This window comes from Tursiops truncatus, chromosome 2 (assembly GCF_011762595.2).
Source record: "Tursiops truncatus isolate mTurTru1 chromosome 2, mTurTru1.mat.Y, whole genome shotgun sequence".
NCBI lineage: Eukaryota > Metazoa > Chordata > Mammalia > Artiodactyla > Delphinidae > Tursiops > Tursiops truncatus.
Window position 1 is genome coordinate 99062991 of NC_047035.1, and position 6000 is coordinate 99068990.

At 47.1% G+C, this 6000-nt stretch overlaps 1 protein-coding gene across 2 annotated transcripts in view; it reads right to left on the reverse strand.

Moving 5' to 3' along the window:
- The window catches only part of MNS1 (meiosis specific nuclear structural 1), an 83760-nt gene extending 78278 nt beyond the window's left edge, over positions 1–5482 (reverse strand). Inside the window, exons 1-3 of one of the 2 annotated variants that reach the window (XM_073801043.1) lie at positions 5384–5468; positions 5096–5200; positions 3513–3663 (exon numbers count right to left, since the gene is read on the reverse strand). The gene's annotated coding sequence lies outside the window, so the exon portion shown is untranslated. Of the gene's footprint in view, positions 1–3512; positions 3664–5095; positions 5201–5383 lie in introns of both variants that reach the window. The other variant, XM_019946868.3, reaches the window with a different exon arrangement.
- Between the last annotated feature and the right edge of the window lie 518 nt (positions 5483–6000).

Here is a 6000-nt window from a genome sequence, read left to right on the forward strand (position 1 = left end):
TTTCAGACACCATGACTAGAGGAAGGAAGGAAATTTAGGGCAGACAGCCTGCCTACCGTCTAAGGCAGAGACTCTCCTAAAACACCTTTGACAGGGTCTTTAATTAATTACGCCTCGTGCTGAGATTATTCATCTACCTCACAGTGACAACTTGGTAGTACAGTCAGCTTCACTATCAGTTTGAATTCCAAGTCTGCATTTAACAATTCATTCAGGGCTTCCCTGGTGGCACAGTGCTTCAGAGTCTGCCTGCCGATGCAAGGGACACGGGTTTGTGCTCCGGTCCGGGAAGATCCCACATGCCGCGGAGCGGCTAGACCCATGAGCCATGGCCGCTGAGCCTGCGCATCTGTAGCCTGTGCTCCGCAACGGGAGAGGACACAACGGTGAGAGGCCCGCGTACCGCAAAAAAAAAACAAAACAAAAACAATTCATTCAACAGATAACTACTGAGAAACTACTGGTAATAAACAAAACAGACAAGTCCCCTGTCTCCTCCTTGGGGGGAGGGAGACAGAAATAAACAAATACCATGATTTCAGATAATAATAAGAGCTAAGAAGAGAATAAAGCAAGGGTAAAATAGAGGACCACTGCGGGGAGGGATAGTGACCATTTTAGCTGTGAGAGGCTAGGTCAGCAAAGACTCTTTTAAAGAGATAGCATGTGAGCAGAGATCTGAACACTGTAGGCATCAAGCCACATGAAGATTTAGGCAAAGAGCTTGCGAGGCAAAGGCTATCACAAACAGCAAAAAGGAGGCACAGCAGGAACAGAGTGAATGAAGGGGAGAGTGAGGGAGAGGTTGGATAGTAGGAAAGGTCAGATCACAAAGAACCTTGAAGGCCAGACTAGAGAGTTTGAATTTTGTTCTATATATAATAGGAAGCCACTGGACAGATTTTTAAAGAGGAAGAAATATGATATGATGTAAGTTTTTGAAGAGCCCTTTAAGGGCTGTGTGAGCTGTAAAACAGCAAGAGTGAAGTCAGGAAGAACAGTCGGGAAGCCATGGTTGTGGAACAGTGAGGGCTGAGAATGGTGGTGGCAGAGGTGATGGGAAGTGGTTGGGTCTAGAATGTAATTTAGAAATAAAACTATCAGAATTTGATGACGGATTAGATGTGGGGAATGACAAAAACATTTACTCAGGGACTTCCCTGGTGGCACAGTGGTTAAGAATCTGCCTGCCAGTGCAGGGGACATAGGTTCGATCCAGGAAGATCCCACATGCTGTGGAGCAACTAAGCCCGTGCACCACAACTACTGAGCCTGCGCTCTAGAGCCCACGAGCCACAACTACGGAGCCCGAGGGCCACAACTACTGAAGCCCACGTGCCTAGAGCCTGTGCTCTGCAACAAGAGAAGCCACCTGATGAGAAGCCCGTGCACCACAACAAAGAGTAGCCCCCGCTCGCCACAACTAGAGAAAAGCCCACACGCAACAACACCCAAGGCAGCCAAAAATAAAAAATAAATAAATAAATTTATTAATAAAAAGAGTTCATGTACCACAATGTTCATTGCAGCACTATTTACAGTAGCCAGGACATGGAAGCAACCTAAGTGTCCATTGACAGATGAATGGATAAAGAAGATGTGGCACATATATACAATGGAATATTACTCAGCCATAAAAAGAAACGAAATTGAGTTATTTGTAGTGAGGTGGATGGACCTAGAGACTATCATACAGAGTGAAGTAAGACAGAAAGAGAAAAACAAATACCATATGCTAATGCATATATATGGAATCTAAAAAAAAAAACAAAAAAGATTCTGAAGAACTTAGGGGCAGGACAGGAATAAAGACACAGATGTAGAGAATGGATTTGAGCACTCAGGGAGGGGGAAGGGTAAGCTGGGACGAAGTGAGAGAGTGGCATGGACACATATACACTACCAAATGTAAAATAGATAGCTAGTGGGAAGAAGCTGCATAGCACAGGGAGATCGGCTCAGCTCGGTGCTTTGTGACCACCTAGAGGGGTGGGAGGGAGATTCAAGAGGGAGTTGATATGGGGATATAAGTATATGTATAGCTGATTCACGTTGTTATACAGCGGAGACTAACACACCATTGTAAAGCAATTATACTCCAATAAAGATGTTTAAAAAAAAAAGCTCCTGGTGATTCTTATGTGCAGCTAAGACTTAGAACCATTGATGTAAAGATTGGGAATAGGAGGTTAAGCCAAAATGCCTAGAATGAAAGGGGCCATCAGTAAGGTAGGAAGAAAACCAGCAGAGTAATGTCTTGGAAGTTAAGTGAAGGGTATGTTCCAAGAATGAAATGGTCAGCTGTGTCAAATGCTGATGAGACGCTAAGTCAAAGAGGGAAGACAGGGCAAGAGTGGGGTGACCTAAATGTGAAAATTTCTGGTGGGGCTGTGAGGATGAAGGCCTGCCTGGCATGGAGAGTGAGGAAGTAGAGACAGATGCTGTGTCCTGTGTTCTCTCTGCCCCAGGACCACCCAAGTCCTGGGCTCAGATCCAGGGACTCTGGCTGCCCCTTGTCCAGCAGCTTGGATATCCAGTGCCCCTCAAGTGATACCATCTCAACTACTTACTCATTCAGCCAGGCAACACCGACTCCACAACCTCATTCAATACCTGCTGAGCACTTAGATGTGCTAGTCATTGTTAGGCAATGGGGACAGAAAGTCAAATAAGATACACTGCTTGCTCCCATGGAATTTTCAATCCATTGAGGAAGTGAGTCACAGGTAATTACAACAAAGTAGTCATCCTGATTCTACATCCACCGTGTCTATCTACTTTCCATTCCCATTTCCACTAACCTAGTTTAGGCCTTGAAAATGAATAACAGCGTCCTAAGCAGTCTCCCTATATCCAGTCTCTCCCTTCTTGCTAATCTAGTTTAAACATTGCAGCCAAATTCCTTTTCCTAAAGCACAACTCTGTTCATGTCATTCATTAATTGTGGAAGCATACATTTAGCACCTACTAAATACAAATGCAGTCTTCCCTCCTGTGATGTTAGGGTCAATTTCTAGTTCCAAAATCCTGATTTTGTCATCTCAATCAGAAGTAACCGTAGCAGTTACCTAGTCCATGCATGAATCCTCTTTGTGAATCTCTATAAATCATAAGTGGATAGGTGGATAAAAGCACATCCAGTTGGTCCTTAAACCTCCAAGGATGGAGAATTCACTTTTGAAAAAGAGTTCAGTACATGCTCAAGAATTTGGAAATTTTTATAAATTCTTCCTTTGTAGTGCTTCCTGCTTACTGGTTAGAGTGCAAGCTTTTTGGCCAGCATTCAAGGTCTGCTACAATTTGACCCTGAGGCATTCTGGTCTTAGCTTCTAATATTCTCCTTCATGTTTTCTTCCCTGAATGTGCTTTCACACCACCACACTTTCCCCTATTCCCTCATAGCCAGATCCTTCAAGATGGGGCTCAAGTACCACCTTCTCCATAAAACCACCCTGAGTCCCTCAGCAGACCAATCATCTCCCTCACCTGAGATCCCTCAGGCTTATTTTTACCTTCCTTGTGGGTTTCTCCCTTTGGTGATTGGGGCACGACTCCTATTTTCCATGCTTCACTGAAAGGTCCGTGAGAGCTGGGCCCATCTCTTGGGCACCTCTGTCTCCTGCACAGCGCCCAGCACAGTGACTTGAAGGTTTCATTAGACACCTGTGGGATAAATAAAGCAGCAATTCTCTGGATCTGTTTCCCATTTTGTGCAAGAAGGAAGCTATATTAGCTTTCCTACTGACTCTAATATTCTGATTCCCAAATTTAAAGTGAGTATTAGACACTTATTGCATGACTGATATTGTGGGATATTTTTTTTTTTGGCGGGGGGTTGGTAAAGACATGAAAGAATTAACTTATAAACAGACTATGATAAAATGTTAGTTGTAAGCAACAGAAAATAACAAAGGAGCTCATGGAGGGAGGAGATGCATGGGGTCAAGAGTCACCCGTGGAAGGTTAAGAGGAAGAGAAGTTCCTTGAACCTGGCTTTGAATCTCCATATAAATAGACTCCTCAGGCCCTGGGCATTAGAAGCCTGAAACAAAGGCTGAGTCAGGGACACTAGAGGGAGCCATGGCCTGTAGGCTGGAGAGAAAGCTTCCGGGCTCAGTCAGCCTTGGGTTCACGGATCCTACATTTGCTTAGTAGATTGAGAAGGATACTCTTTATCATACATTCAAATGCTTCCATAGGACAATTTCTAAAATGAAAATTATTTTGAGTCTGTTTTCAGTTTTTACTGGTGTTAAACCTCTTTTGAGGAGATCAATATGAAGTACTTAACGTCTGCACATTTTATGTCATTTTTGTCTGTGAATATCTCCTGAATCTTAACCGTGAGCTAATGGGGGTTTGGGGGGCTGGAAGTAGAGAAGGATCAGGTGAAACCCTGTCCAATGACCCCCCTGCTTGCTCAGACTGAAGCCGGGGTGGTCTGTGACCACTGGTTCCCAGGGCTGTCATATTATCAGGCCAGGAGACCAGAGTTTGCTGCCTACACGTTCAAATATGAGATTACAGCAAAGAAGTCACCCCTCTAGCCTTTTCCCTCAGTCCAAATCCACAGATAGCCCTAAGCAAGGTGTTTTTTTAAGTACCCGGAAGTTCTGAGGCAGCAATGGGAGCTCAGTCTGGCCAGCATCAGCACTGCCAGTGCCTGCCTGACAGACGGACATGAAGATGGAGGCCCCCATCCACGGGCAGGTGATAAGAATGAGGTGTAGTTGGAAGGTGGAAAAAGGGAAACTGGGTACAGCCCTGATGTACTGTCCTACCTCAAACAGGGTGACATTAAACAGTGTGAAATGCACGTCTACCACAGGATTAGAAGTGAATCATATATTTTTGCCATATATAAATGTTTACTTAAACTAAACTTTGGGATAGAGGAACTTAAATAAAAGGTAAAAAGGATATCGTACCTCTAAAGAATTAGTGACTTAAAGCTTGCCCAGGCCAAAGGGACAAGAAGCCTCAGAGCCAAGAGGGAGGACATTAGGGTACCCTGGCTTGGAGCATCTCCCCACCCTACCTACCCCCGTCGCCACCAGACAGAAACCTAAACAATCAGAAGGCAGGAAGGCCTCACCAGCTGCTGGAGTGCCCAAGAGGCTGCCTTTTCATCCAGATGCCACTTTCAGAACTCCGCTTGATGTGGCGGTTAAGTTGGAGACAGGAAGCTGAAGGTCCAGGTCTAGAGGGGAGAATGGCGAGGAAATTGTGGGACAGGCTTTGAAGCTAAGAAGAGAAGCATGTTACCCAGCACCTCTCTGCTCTGTTCTGTTCCCTGTGCTGCTGTGTTGGCATCCTGATGCTTTCCCTCTCTCCCTAAATCCAAAGGGAATAAGCGACAGGAGACAAAAGAAAGCAAGCAGACCTGGAGAGGAGATGGCTTTGGCCACTGCACATGCCCAGCGAGGGGAAGCCGGGTGAGCAGAAGCGCCCCCAGGGCTGAAGCCGCTACTCCGGTGGACGGGGGAGGGCGGAACTGGGTCGCAGGCAGCGTCGGGGAGAGTGAGCCTTCTGTGCAGGCGGGAGGGCGGGGCGGAGACATGTGAAGGCAGAATTAGGGGCGAGCTGGGGCCTCAGTGGGGAGGGCTCGGAAGCTCCCGGCCTGTGCGTTGCGAGCTCACTCAACCACTCCCCTCTTCTCCCAGAAACAGGTCCAGTCTGGCTTCCCTTCCGGGAAGAGCAAACCCGGGGGCGGAGCGGAGGCGGAGCCGAGACAGAAGTGGGCCGCACCTGTCTCCCCTCCAGGGGCGCGATAACCAGGCCGGGCCGGGCAGAGCAGAAACTCACAGCACGTTTGGGCAGAGGGGCTCTGGGCACAGCTGGGCCTTGGTCTAGGGCCCTGGGGCTGGGGCCACCCGAGAAGGTCAGAGCACATCTCAGCTACCAAAGGCAAGTCGGACTAGAAGCTTCCCTGCCCTTGGTGGGGGGAAGAGGGGACAAATAGACCTGAGAAATGAGAGGAGAGAGGCAGCCCTCTTTGGG